This window comes from Typopeltis vanoorti, chromosome 22 (genome assembly GCF_054136105.1).
Source record: "Typopeltis vanoorti isolate ZY-2024b chromosome 22, IOZ_Tvanoo_1.0, whole genome shotgun sequence".
NCBI classification, from domain to species: Eukaryota; Metazoa; Arthropoda; class Arachnida; order Uropygi; family Thelyphonidae; genus Typopeltis; species Typopeltis vanoorti.
The window spans coordinates 59,164,940-59,179,618 of record NC_143570.1 but is presented as its reverse complement, the minus strand read 5'-3'; the positions used below and the strand labels follow the sequence as shown (position 1 = coordinate 59,179,618).

The 14,679-nt window shown below is 35.2% G+C and overlaps 1 protein-coding gene across 1 annotated transcript in view; it reads left to right on the top strand.

Annotated features, from left to right (window-relative positions):
• Positions 1 to 14,679, top strand: part of LOC150094441 (adenylate cyclase type 1-like) — a 619,545-nt gene that overhangs the window by 349,033 nt on the left and 255,833 nt on the right. The window lies entirely within an intron of this gene.

Below are 14,679 nucleotides of genomic sequence, written 5' to 3'. Positions count from 1 at the left end.
ATAATATTTTTAGTATTATTATTTAGTATTAGCTTTTCATTTATGATGAAGCCAACTCCTCCAGCTCTTGTAGCGTTATCTGAAGCTCCCAGGAAAATCTGGTTGCCATTGTTCTATTTTGCTGTTAATTCAGAGCTTTTTCGGGTTTCACAAATAGCAAGGACATCAAACTTTACATTTTACAGTTCTTGAAGCAGGAAATCAATATGGGAGTCGGAAGACAGAGTTCGAGTGTTGAAGGAACCAATAAATAGGGTCGGATTTCCAGATGGTGGTCTACCTTCCTCTACGAGATTCTTAGCACCCCCCCCCCCCCCTGCTCTTGCAGATTTCTCACCACCACCTTGGTGGATTGCAAAGAGCCGCGCAGGACTGGGGGCCTTTTTTTCTTCTACTTGCTGGCATCTTTATAGTGGTCTAAGCACTTCTCATGACCATGGTTCTGAAGTGCGCATTTGGTCCACGGCTCCTTATTCGTTATTCGGAGCTGCCCGCTTGGGCTTCCTTCATCCGCCACCCGAGGGACGCGTTTGGTAGGGGTGAGGTCCCCCCCCCCCCAAGACTGATCTCATAGTCTGACAAAATAATAATAATTTCAACTGAACTAAAGCTCCCAGGATTTTTTTATTCCGACAACCCCCGCTGGATGACATGCACTTGATATACATAATGTTGACCTCTTAACCTTAGTTGTCGTAATGAAGCAAAATTCACTCAAAAACCGATCCATATATGATCTGTGTCGTCAGGGCGCTCATGGATATACTTCAGTGTATTCACGAGCCGTTCACTCAATTAAACTGCTTTCGTGAATAAGTCGACAACACGGTGTCTGCATGTAGGTAATACCGTTGTGCAAACATGCCATCAGGACAGCAGTTTCCGTTATACTGCCACCGACACATCTCGGTTCGACTGTCGTTTTGCACTCAGTCACGTAGCTCTCGCTTTTAGCCCATTATCACGTTGAATTGTATATACAATCCCTTGGTATTTGCCTACCTTTTCACAGTGCCTGGAACAACCACGCAGCACTCTCCCTAACAAGCATATATGATGAAATTGTACCTAATAAATTGGCTCCTATGATGATTTATGTAACAGCCCTTGTTGACTATTACGGCTAATATGCTGCTGACGTCTTTATTAGAAAATCTGCGATTTTTTGATGGCATCTTGGGTGCTTAAATCTTCTTAATTTATAATATGTATGGCGGATTTTTTAATACACTTAAATGATACTATGCTTGTATACATGCACTTATATCCAGCTCTTTCATAAAAATTCTAAGTACTGTATATATGCTATCCAGTTTGGTTCCCACTCGGGCATGCTCTTTTGGATGGAAAGACAGTTTCGTTTCTATCTAGGAAGAGAACTCTTTATTTATTTATTTTTATTTTATTATTATATCTTGTTTAGTGTTAGAAGATGCCATCATTAGTTGTTTCGGCTGCATTGCAAACAACGTCTATCTAGTCGGTTCTCTTATTATCGTACTTTAATACTCTCTCTATGGTAATAATAGATAACCCTATTAACGGCTAACATTTATATAATTTATAACCTCCCCTGAAAATGAATTAATATAAGTATATATAACTGTCAAGAATTCGTTTTCATTATGTTAATCTTTCGTGAGCATATCACTGAAAAGTTGCCCAAACAAATAGTTCATTTCGAAATTTTGAAAAATATTTCGATAGGTTTTACATATAAAGGCTTTCACATCAGCTTCTATCCCATGAAATACCCTTTCTTCTTTTGCAGTTACATATTCGGTTTCCTTTGTGGCTGCTTATAAACAGACATGACTTACCCAATCACACTATCCTTATGGATGGTGGTGGTGGTTCTTTATCTTTAAACCTCTCGGCTGGAGTACCTACAATACCCTGTTATTTCTCCTACAAATTTCTTTTTAAGGGTATCAGTGACTTCATCTTCTTCCCACTAATCTCATCCGTAGTTTTGATATCAAAAATATGTTATGCTGTTTTCTGGTCAGATAAACCAATCCCACAAATACTGTTAAAAATCAACACAGTTGTGCTTTTTAACCTTGTTATTTCAGTAATTACGCAATATTGACATATTTTTCTATAAAAAGTAACTTTTTATTTTATTTTTACCTTTTGAAGATATAAAAAATCTTAATATTATATAACTTGAAATAATGTTGACACTAACTTTTCTTTGTACAAATAATGGTAATTCTAATTTCCTACGTAACCAAATGCTCCCCATTTACTGTTCGCTTTATTCTATTTTTTCTAAACGATTAATCTGTACAAATTACAAGTCCCCACCGCCACTCGTAGATTCCTTAGTGTATGAAAATCACCGAAAACGTTCGGTGATTTTGATAGAGACGGAATAACTAACATCCTTCTAGCGTGACTTTAATCTTACTGTCTTGAGAATACGTGTTGCTATTACACAATTCACTGACTCCAATTTCCTGAGTATTAATTCTAAATGGTCTAAAAGAGACAGATGCTCAGTTTTTATTGCGTTTCAGATTTATGTGGATCTTTTCTATCCCAGGTGGCACTATAATTCCTTTATCCATTTATCAAATTATAATATGTATGGTAAACATGGTTTAATTCAAGTTCATTTATGTCTATTCATTGTAACCTTCTTTCGCATGCATTACTAAAACTCGTAACTTGTAATAAAGCTAAATGTGTCCGCCCATTTACAGAATAAATATTCTCGAATGATTTTAATTAACAGACAACGTATTCTCTTTTGTGCTGTAAGAAATATGCTTGTGCATACGAGACTTGAGTGATTTAAATAGTATTACGCATTTAAATGGCGTTACAGGTTATGTTTTGTTTTTTGTTCTTTCACAACATCGTAGCTAAGAGGACTGAACTTTTGAACTGCAAATCGTCTTATTGCAAGAAAGACGAATTTGTAATGCAAAAGTTCAGTTATTTCAATGCATTATATTTAAAGAAAAATCGGCCTTAAGTACACACGCAATTTACAGACAAAAAATGCTACTAATGATGGCGGTGGTGTAGATGATGATGGTAGTGGTGGTTGGTTGTATATGGTGGAGACGGAGAGTTGTAGAGAACGTGCCCTCCCCTCGATGAGTTTTTGACACCTTGGAGGGGCCATGTAATAATAATAATTAATGTACAGTGTTTTTTAAGGTGTTCAGGAAAATTCACAAGAACTGAGTCATTTTATCCATTGTACGCAATTTATTCTGGGACTCTAACGGGATGGATTTCTTACAATCCTTATAAAAATTTATCGAGCTATGCTGATTTTTATTTAAATAGCTGCAGCAGCAAAATGTGTGTCGAAATATAAATATTGCAATTAAATATTGCGCTTTTGTTAAGGAACTTAATAAATATCGAATTTTGGGACGTATGGTACACGCACAAGTGATACAGTTCTGGTTTCGAATCTGGCAAAACCATTCGACCTGATCTTAATAATTCTGTACCGAGTGGGTAGTCGGGTAAGAAGTGGGATATTTAACATCTCTATTAAATTTTGTTCGGTGATGTACGATTTTTCAGTCGGACCATTTGAAGTGAAAAAAATTGACGAATTAAATTTCTATTTACAGTGAAATAGTCAGGGTCAGATTTAATAAAACGCGTCAAATAATGTAACTTTTCGAAAACAACGGAAATATCCTTTTCGTTTGTAAACACCTGGATTCGAATCCCATTTACAACTCGAACAAGATTTATAATGGCTCTTCAAGTGAAGGTGAGTTAGCTGGTTATATGGATACGGCAATGTTTTACATTGAAACAGACAAGAACACATCTAATTAACATATCTTAATTCCTTTTTCCTCCATTTCTATGAAATGTAAAAAGCCACTGCATCCACTGGTCTCATAGCCTTACTTACTTTGGTCGTAATTCTAACTAAAAGAAACTCGCACCTAAGTATATACCCCTCCTCCTCCTCCTCCTCTCACGTATTAGACCTAGTGGCCCGTTACGTTCGTATCGGGCATGGCCTATTACGATTTGAAACTGCGACTGCTTCGAGGATAAGGTGGTTAGTCCTATGTCTGTAGTTGCGTGTGTTCACTGGGCCGGTTTACTTGTTCTGGAGAATGAAAAACCCGAGTTTCCGAGTGAAAAGAAAAACCTATCTCCGTATCCCGGATATGCTCATACGGAGATTGGGTTTACTCACGGGCTAACTAACCTTTAGTCGAAAGAAACCAGATAAAGGGTCCTCACGTCACTGACGGGAATCGACCCAGGTCTTTTAGGTCAGTGGGCTTCGTCTATATCGACTGAGCTACGAAGGCTCTTGCGTCTATACTAGAACTTCATTATCCTTTCTCCACAGAAAGAAACATAGAAAAACGAAGAGGCCCCACCGCACCCAAACTGTCTAGAAACTGCAGTCAGGAGGACTCGTTGGATTAGCATAATGTGACAGGGCTCTCTTTCTCTCTCTCTCATGCTCGAATAGGTATCCATGTGAATCCATACCTCACCATGCAATCTTTCAAAGTAAAATTCGTGGAGCAGGCTAGTTTACTCTTACCTTGTTGTCATGGATTTCATTACTTTGTAGGGAGTCTTTCTTTAAATTCTGCCCAGTCGGTACGGAATTATTAACAAAATGCTTAAGAACCTTCTGTTAGATAAGTTAATTGCTAGTTTGATTGCCTCTCTCTGTCTCTTTGCATGAGAAAAACCCTATTACCTCATCATTTATTGAAAAGCTCCCATAAAGGTTCTTTGCATTCTACACTCATTTCGAACCCAGGTCTTTGTAACCAATAGGCATCGTTGATGCCGACTGAGCCTACTTCAGGTATTGTATGAGTTTGCAGAAATTTCAAGTATGTTACTGCTGTTACTGTGACTTCCATGGATAAGAATGGGTAAAATCACGTTATCCGGCCAGGTCACACCACGTGTTCAGTGTAGAACTGTCATGGTTTTTTTTTTTTTCATTTCAACGTATGGATATAGTTCGCCCACCGTTTCTAGGTCCCTGCTTCGCGTCTTTCCAAGAATAGTCGATTCATGCTGAAGGGGAGAAAAAAATGAAGGACGTCCGAATTGGTCGCCAACACGCGAAATCACGTGCTTTATAGGTAAAATTTTCCAACTGTTATACAAGCAACATAGTTAACTACAATAATCATAAAAGAGAAGTTAATTTTCCGACCGGTAATAATAAACAACTCATCCCACTATACGGACTGATTACCCTATTATCGGAATGGATTCTTCTTTTTCTGAGATGCGCAGAAGTGTCGAGGGACCTCAAATCGGTGGGCGAACTATATTATTATACACCCAAACCATGAGAGACACAACAGATTACGTGATGGACGTCCACCGGAAGTGGAGTTTTGACAACCCTCATTTACATAAGAATACTAAAAAAAATTAACTTCAACACCTAACATTAATAACGTTACTGACAATTTTAAAATAAAATAGCAGCAAATAAAAAACAAACACTTAAATAACGCGATTTACAAACACGCACGCAAATGAATACATAAATTATATATAAAAGTATTCTTTAACAAAAATCGCCACTAAGCTGTTTTTTTGCTTCGGGTCTGTGGCACTCGATGAATAGCTTAACTTTATAAGTAAAAATCAATATGCTATCATTTCTAACCTCATTTTAAAAGAAAGAAGATTCTTACAAAATAAGGACATTCAAGAAGACAATTCTCATGCATAAAATCCGCAAAGTACGATTTCTGATATCAGTCAGAAAAATAAACACCCTCATTTACACAAACGTATCCTTTCACTAGTCGATTTTTTTTACTTTGTTCTGTTCATTAATCTTATTAGTTTTTATATTAGTACTTATGTATTGTTGTATTGTACTGTATTTGTATTATTACTTGTACATTTTTCTGTTATTTATATTGTTGTAATGAATGCTTGTATGGCATCACTACTGTATTATAATTATATTATCGCTTGCCGATAATATTACTTCTTAGTCTTGTACAAATGTGATATTGAAATTTAATATTTCAATATCACATTTGTACATTTTTCATAAACTCCAACTAGGTCACTTCCGTCACTGGAAGTGACCTTGTTGGTCACCAGTTGGTTCGACGAATGGATTTATAGGATTATGCTGAAAATCGTCCGCCATCGCTTCATGTAGATCCTTATTCATCTCCTAATCGCAGCTTCCTTTCTTGTTCAACCCAGAACCAGTTCCAAAAACTTTGTTTGCCGCAGCGCAATGTTGCTCAGTTTGAACCTTGTCCATAATCCTTAGAGTTTCTTTGGTTATTGGAATTCAGCAAAACAAATATAGAATTCCAACTTAGTTGTCCTGTCATCCGCATCATTTGCTGTGCGGGACCACTAAAACCTGAATTTCTGCACCTGAGTGAAAATCTCATGCTAAGTTAATTTAGCTTACGAAATCTATAATTATGATTGGCAACAATTTTACCATACTCAAATTTTAATAAATTTATAATATACTCCTTTCAAAATTTTATTTTACTTTAAACTTTGATCTGATGCTCAAAATATACTGCACGACACACTCTTTTAAAAGTTCTTAATATTAATACAAAACTGCTGTATATTATGCTTATTCAGTTTACTATGTTAATTGAATTATGTTTATGAATTATGAATATCTACTATGTCAATGAATTTATGAACAGCCATACATGCCTAGTATATGAATATTTAAAATATAAATAAATCCGTTAATACATTTTAATTCCTATAGGAACAAATGTGGAATAAAGAAGAATAAAGAGATGTGTGTGTTGTTGTTGACGACTTGTTACTTTTAAGCAACCTTCAACCGAAGCGCGCTCCTAACTCGCCATTTTAAGACGCATCTATATAAAACAAAATCGCATGTAAGCCATCGCATCCCATGATAATACATGCCTTTTCTTATTAATTTCGTGGCCGCTAATTTTTCTGCTGAAAAGAATATTTGCTTCGGAGCATGTTGCCTAAATATATATCTCTGAAAAAAATGCATTAAACATCGTTCATGAAAATAACCCAATAATCATATATTTTTAAGTAGGTAGGTGGCTAAATCGTCAAAGCTAAACACGACATATATTGAACTTTCCTTTGTATTTTCACAAGTTTGTGTTTCTTAGAAAAGTTTCCTCCTAATAAAACAGAAAAATAACTATAACTCTTTACGAAACCGACCATGTCACTCGAACGTGCTTCTCTAAATGACCTATTGGCGCCAAGTTTATGAAGACTAATGCAACCACTTAATGGAATATTCACGACTTTCACCTGCAAATGTTTAGAATAACTCTACCGTTGCTATGGCATCACGAGGGGAGTCAGAGAAGAATCATTTACAGAATGTTGGGCGATTTCAAGACCTTAAATGTGTGAACTATTTGTAGCGAAGGAAGGATTGATGGCCAAATAATGAATGAAAAGCACCATCTTTTAAAAACATTTGGTGGTTTGTTATGCTCATATGACTAAAGTAAATGTAAACTGTCACATCCCAATGCGTTAACTTCTATTTCTTCCCAACCATCTCGCAGGAAAATACCCAGATCGATGCAAGACCAATAATATCCTGGAAGATCAATAAAATAAATCAATAAAACTTCACGTGGTGAAATAAAAATTGCAAAAAAAAGTTGACAAAGTTTTTCAGATGAAACATTTGAGATTTAATATAGTGCATAACAAGGAGTAATGCACGTGCTTTTGTTATGGAATATTACTCATTGGAATAAATGTGACATTGTTCCATTTCTCGCTTTTCACTGTAGTTAGTTCAACTTAAACAGCGCTCGCTTTTGGCACCTCGTACAGAATATCAACTCCGAGGAAACGACTACGGTAAACCAATTCGTGCAAAATATTTTACACCGAAATTTCTCATTTAAGAACTCGTAAATATTTTTGCAAAAATCCAGCTATCAATAGTAAATTGCTGAAGCATTAAACAACCGAGGAAATTCACAAAACAAACTCGCTGCGCCGACTTTCCTGCTTTAGCCTCTGGCATGCTAATGAGTTAGCGAACCTATCGCACCCGTAAGGATCTTGCTATAGCAGGTTCTGCAATGTCAGGAGAGCAAACTGAAATTCACAAGTACTTGTCAAACGAATACCCCACTATAGCTGTTCATCCCTGTTATCTGTCTTTGTTTAGTAATTAATAAGAATTCAAGAAATGGGTTTCGAAATTTAATCTTAAAAGACAAAATATTGAAAACGTGTAGCATATTTGTACCATAATTGGAATTAATGTCGCAGCTATGTATGCCTTTTTCTGAAAAAAAAAAAAATTATGCTATTCTTCATATTTTTACGCTTCGTCCAAATACTTACGCGTTCCTTCCAGTGGAAGAGTCTTTTAATTTTGCTTGGGAGATCGGTTCTCAACATTAATAAATATTAATATGTAAAACAAATACATTTTTAAACTGATTTTTTTAATTAACTGTTTATGCCCCCTGACTTTTCTACACATTGAGCTAGTGTTGTGCTTGCTAGATACCGCACTTTCCTGGGATAGACAGAATCAAAAGTACATAGTTCAAAGAAATAAGATGATCGTAGGCAATCATAAAATAAATCGTAATCGCATTTTATAGTCTGCACGATTGATTATCGTAACAATAAACCCTGATTCTTACCATATTGTTTTCGGATTTTTTTTTTTTTTTGCTTAATTTTGGACCGTTAAAATGATCCAAAAACATTAGGTTTTATTATGGATCTTAAATACCAAATTTCATTGTTTCATCTAACCATGGAGGATTTCATTTCGAATTCTTCTGCCAATAAAATGGCCAAGTTATAGAGAAAAATAAAAGGATATTATTTCAAATTGTTTTGTAAAATCGTTCAGTAATTAGGAAATTACTGCACCCCCCCCTCCCCAGAAAGGAAATCGATTTCGCTAACAAGATGTTTTTATAATTGTTTCCTGCAATCGTGTCTTGTCAGGTGTCCTCTCCCTCCAATCGACTACCATATGTCTCCACCATGTCCTGTTCTGTGTGTCTCTCTGCTGCATTCCTCGTATGAAAGAGAGGTTCATTCTTCTATATTTCGTGCAGGTAGAAATTTTTCTGATTGAAATATTTGTTGATATATAGTTCCTGGAAAATATTTATTTTCCAGGAACTATATACTATGAAAGTTTTTTTTAATAAAATTTTAAATTTCATTTAAATTTTATTTAAATAAAAATAAATAAAATAAAAAGATAAGACAACTCAAAAGTTATATCACGTTTGTAATCTCGTCCTGTTCATTGTTGGCTTATGTATATTTTGACTTAGTTGCTATGACCAAAGACCGTTTGCGGTCTTAGGTCACAGCAATAACAGATGTTGAGTCTCGTGCGAATAAAGCTATAAGTTTGGAACATCACCGACAGAATGTTTTGTTTATAAAACGATAAAATATATATATATAAAAGTTAAACAATTTGTTAAATTTTAATTAGGATTATGAAAACTATTTTTATTACTCCATCAACTAATGAGTAATTTTCGAAATCAATTCGAATCATTTTTTGAATAAAAATGACCAGATTGAAGCCAAAATTGATCCAGCCTCAAATCTTGTGTATATCTGAAACACTAAATTATATTAAGCTAGTGCAAAGTTATTGCAATATATAATTTCGACCCATTTCTTTGTTCTTTGTGTTAATGGAAATGGCGATTGAAACAAAACATAGTATTCACTAGGCAAATTTTTGATTATTCCAGAATAAAATGAAATAAAATGATCCATCAAGACAGCATCCCGAAGTAGCTGGCATGGACGAACGAAACGAATCTTTTTAGTGCTTATGAATTTTGCAAAACGCGCTTCATAAAATTTTATATGCATATATAGTGTCTAGTAATAAGTTCCGGACATGAAAGACGTGCAGAACGATACTAGCAAAAAAAAAAAAAAATAAATAAAATAAAATAAATAAATAAATAAAAATAAAGTAAATAATTATGCTGCACCATCTGAATATCTTCAAACTTGGATAACCCTTCGGATATCCAAGTTTTTTTCTTATTGTAAATAGTAACGTAATAATTCTTGTGATTTACTTGAGCATTAAGTGGACACGCTGTCCAATCCACCATTCAGATTACCAATTTATTACAGAGTTACGTTTGCGGTCTTTGCACAATAACAGATGTTGAGTCTCGTGCTAAAAAAGCTATAAGTTTGAAACTTAACCGACAGATCGTTTTGTTTATAAAACGATAAAAAATATATATATATAAAAGAAGACAAACGAGAATGTGACTGCAATTCCACGAAACTGTTTTCAAGTGAAATTACTCTTCAGAGAAGCCAGTAAATTATCGAAGGTCATATCGACATTTTTGAATCAAAGGAATTGTCTCTTAGGAGAGTACGAAGTTGTTTCAGAATGTTTTCAGACATCCCATTTGGTAGAAGAGATCCTTGTTGTACTCCCGTGGCATCAAGTGACATTGTTACGACACGACGATGCTCAGAACACACATAATTACGTTTCTTCTTGCATTAATACCTTATTTTTCCGTTTCTCCTAAAAACGAAGTCACGCCTCAAGAATCGAGCGTCTTTTATCAGCAGAAGAGATCGCAAATCGTGGTGGCAATTTTACTTTCTAAGATCAGCTAAGTACGCTAAAATGTGGGATTATGAATAAGAAAGCAGTCGGTGTATACACAATGTGCCCGTTAGTAGCTTGATTGATTTTTGACAGGACAGCCCTTTGAATAAAAGTAACAAACGTGTTTATAGTTTTGACCGCTAAGTGTGTTGTAATCGCATGTGCAAATTTCGAGTCGGGTGACGCAGCAGTTTTCGTGAGGCAGCCGTTGAAGTAAGTGTGTGTGTGTGTGTGTGTGGAGCGTGTCATACGTTGCATCATGGAGCAAAGAGCTGCGATAAAATTTTGCTATAAATTGGGAAATGGAAGTTGGAAAACTCATTTCCTAATTTGGAAATGAAAGAATGGAATGGGGTGGGGTGGCGTGTCTTCTCTCCGTCAGAAGAAAGTCGGTTTACAAAAATCACGTGTCAAGATAATGTATTTTTTCCCCCCCGAAGCTACTGGAATTATCCATCGCGAATTTGTTACTGAGGGTACTGCAGTGAATGGTCAGTATTTAGTAGTAGTGCAACAAGTTTATGTTGCACGACCAGGGGGGGAGGGCTCGTGCATAGGCACTGCGGAACTGCAGCACACCTAGTTTATCTCGCTATATAAATATATTTATTAATTTATTTATATTTGCTTGTAATATTTCATTTTATCATCAATAATCCTATACAATTCTCTTATTTTGTATAAAAAATAATAAAAATCCATCTTGTAGCATTCAGGAGGGCGAAGGAAGCTAGCAGCACTGTGTTTACTACAGTGTCATATTGCTACGCGCGAAAGCATATGGACGTCATAGTGAGATGCAAGCTATTAGCATAATGGGGCACTGTCCGTCGCGCAGTTCCACTGTTGTTTATATGTAATTTGCGTCAGTAGTAGAGTGTTTATCGTGTTTACTCCGTCTCTTTAAATATTTGGACATTACAATTAAAGGATTTAAGTAATTTTGAATTATACTAAACTGTATAATTTTATCGATAATAAACAATATTTTTTCATGTTTAAATTTTTTTAAATTTCTACCATAATTTTGATATTTTATCCATACATTGCACTTACAGTGTGTACGTATATTTCGAAAGTTGCCGAACCTCCACGATTTCAAGTCACGAGTCGCCACTGTGCACGACAACGCGCCCGCGCACTGTGCGCTGCTTGTGTAGCAGTTGCTTCGAAGTCCCTATTCGCCAGATTTTGGTTCCCGCAGACTTTTTTTTTTTTTCTCTCTCTTCCCAAACATCAAGTGTGCCTTGAAAGGAGAGCGCTTCATCGCTCCCCCTTTCAAGGCACACTTTCTCTTAGGAGTAATGGGTCGCATCCAACGCGGTGTGACTCGGAGTGTTCAGGACTTCCACCGTGCCTTCGAACATTTGTACGAAAGATGTAAACATTGTGTGAAGTTGGAGGGAGATTATTTTGAATCTGCGTAATTGACAATTCCAAATATAGTTCTTTGTTTTGATATAATTGTTGTCTCATTACTTAACAGGCACACTGTGTATTGCCTGTAAAGATAACTAACTATTCAACGCATTAAAATTGGGCCAGGAATGAATGAAGATAACTGAAATGGAATAGAAATTGAGGGGCGAACCTAAAAGGAAACACGACGATGCACCAAATATTAATTTCGGGTAATGTATAACGCGCTTGAAAGGACATTAGAAAATAACGAGGATGCTTTTGTAGAGTTTAATTATTATTAGCAGGGAAAATGATTGCGTTTACGAACCTTCAAAGGATATGATATCATAGCGGGTGTCTACTGTTCGGTCTTTCCATCTCTTTACTTGCCTCTTTATTGACTAGTGGTCATTCCGACCTCTTTGGTAGTATAATTGATGAATATTTTAAATATTTACATTAATGACTGTAAAATGGAGAAGACTGTAATAAGAAAGCATACTCGTATTTTCATTTAACAGTGGTTAGTGTCAATATCTTTGAAGCGAAAAAACATCGATTAATTTTCTTTTTGGAAAGAGGTAAGAAATTTGGTGAATAAGGATATTTCTGTAGATAAATGCGTATAAACAAATTCTATGCTTATCCTCAAGTGACAGAATGATGTAACCATGCATAAAAAGAGAAAATTCTGGTATAATGTGCCTCATATCTAAAGGATTTCTTAATGCGCTCTGTATATGTATCTTCCTAATATTGTCAACGTGTTTAGCTAGGCAAACATTTTAATTTTTTTTTCTCATAGAAGCAATACGAAACATACGTTTCATTGGCATCCATACCTGAACTAACTTTCTTCTGTTTAACTGTTCTGAACGAATTTGTTATTTAGGGATTTTGTTAAAATTTCTTCACCAAACTTATTTTTGTTCACAATGGAAAATTTAGTGAACCACTATATATAGGATCCCGTTTTATTAAATGGCTTATTTAAATTATTTGTTTAGATCTTCTGCTGGCATCGTATTGGTCTCCAAAATCTTTGGCGTTCTGTCAGCATCGGAAATCTCTAATTTACGTACAGTTTTGGTTCGTATTATTGTGATTTTTATCCGCGTTTTCATTGTTAATTTCAGCACAACATTACGTAAACTGGGAAATAAATATTTCCATGTTATTGGCCGAGTCATAACAGCGATCCACGGCGCAGTCGGAATGACTACGCGACATACGTTATGATTAGAAAAGTTCTAAGCTGGAATCTCGTTTCTACTTCAGGAATGTTTATAAGGGCTTTGTGCAGTATCTGAAAGTAAGTGAGCCGATCTCATGCGGAGGTGGAGGAATGGTTTTCTTCGAATACAGAAACTCGAATTTATACATGAAACAGGCAAACTAATGTTGGGTTGTGAGAATAAGGAATAATCATCCATTTCTGTGAAATTTGGTGTCGAATGTCCAGATGTTAGCCTACGCTTGATACGAGAGAGAGACCGAGCGATCTTTGCTCAGATATTACTGAAGAAATTTTCTCTGCATACAGTTTATGTTGAGACTTCTTCCGGTCGTTGATTTTCATTAACAGGTTCAAAAATTTGCTTAATAATAATTTTTTAACTTGATTTTTTTTTTTTTTTTGATGATACAAATAGGTTGTGAGAAGGGAACATACAACATACATTTAAGTACGTAAAAACTCATATCGTTATCGATTTTTTTTTTTTAATATCAATTCTCGAGTTCTGCTTTGCTCTCTACAGCAGGAGCAGAGTCAACATCAGTAATAACAATATTACCCATATACTGTACTATACAGGTTGATTAAGCAACATCTCGTGTAGGTTCAACATAAAACTGATTGTTGATTTGCAGTAAACACTTTTAAGAGGCCATACATTAACATTTACTTCCGTTATTTTTTTTTTTCACTCTTAAATTATATTATCATTATTTAATTGAAGAATCCTATAAATATAATTCATCAATAGAAACCATTATGAAAAAAATTACATAAGTAAACATTATTAATTTTGGTTTTACGTGGAACATTAATGATTAAATTAGGCAAAACCAAATTTTTATAACTAAGAACAGTCCATTTTGCGATTTTTCTCCTATCATTTCCTTACTTAATATATTATTTGCTATTCGAGCAATAAAGTTTATCGATGAAAATTGCTTCAATGATAATATCCTAATTAGAGCAGTGCCATCGGCATATCTGTTATTTGTAAATCAATTTGAGATGGTCATTATATAATCATTTTGAGATATAATTTTATTATATTTTTTTCGAAAATAGCGTTTCCAAAAAAGAGAAACATGACTGAAACAAGTATTGAGGCATTCTTTCAATAATTTTGTGTAGATAGAGCATTGTTTCGATGGCGAAGCTCCCCAACAAAACAAAGATCATCATACAATATGAAAGGAAAAAATGGAAACTTGCGAGATGGAATCTCTTTCAGTGCCATACTTTGATTCACTGGTTGCAGTTTAATGATGCATCTTCACGGAATTTAACTGTCACCGTATGGGCAGTTTTAACATCCTGGTATATAGTGATCTCGTGCTCCTACATTTAACAAGCAGTACTGGTATACTCGGTGACTGAATTGCTCAAATTCTTACTTGATTTATTTGTTAGA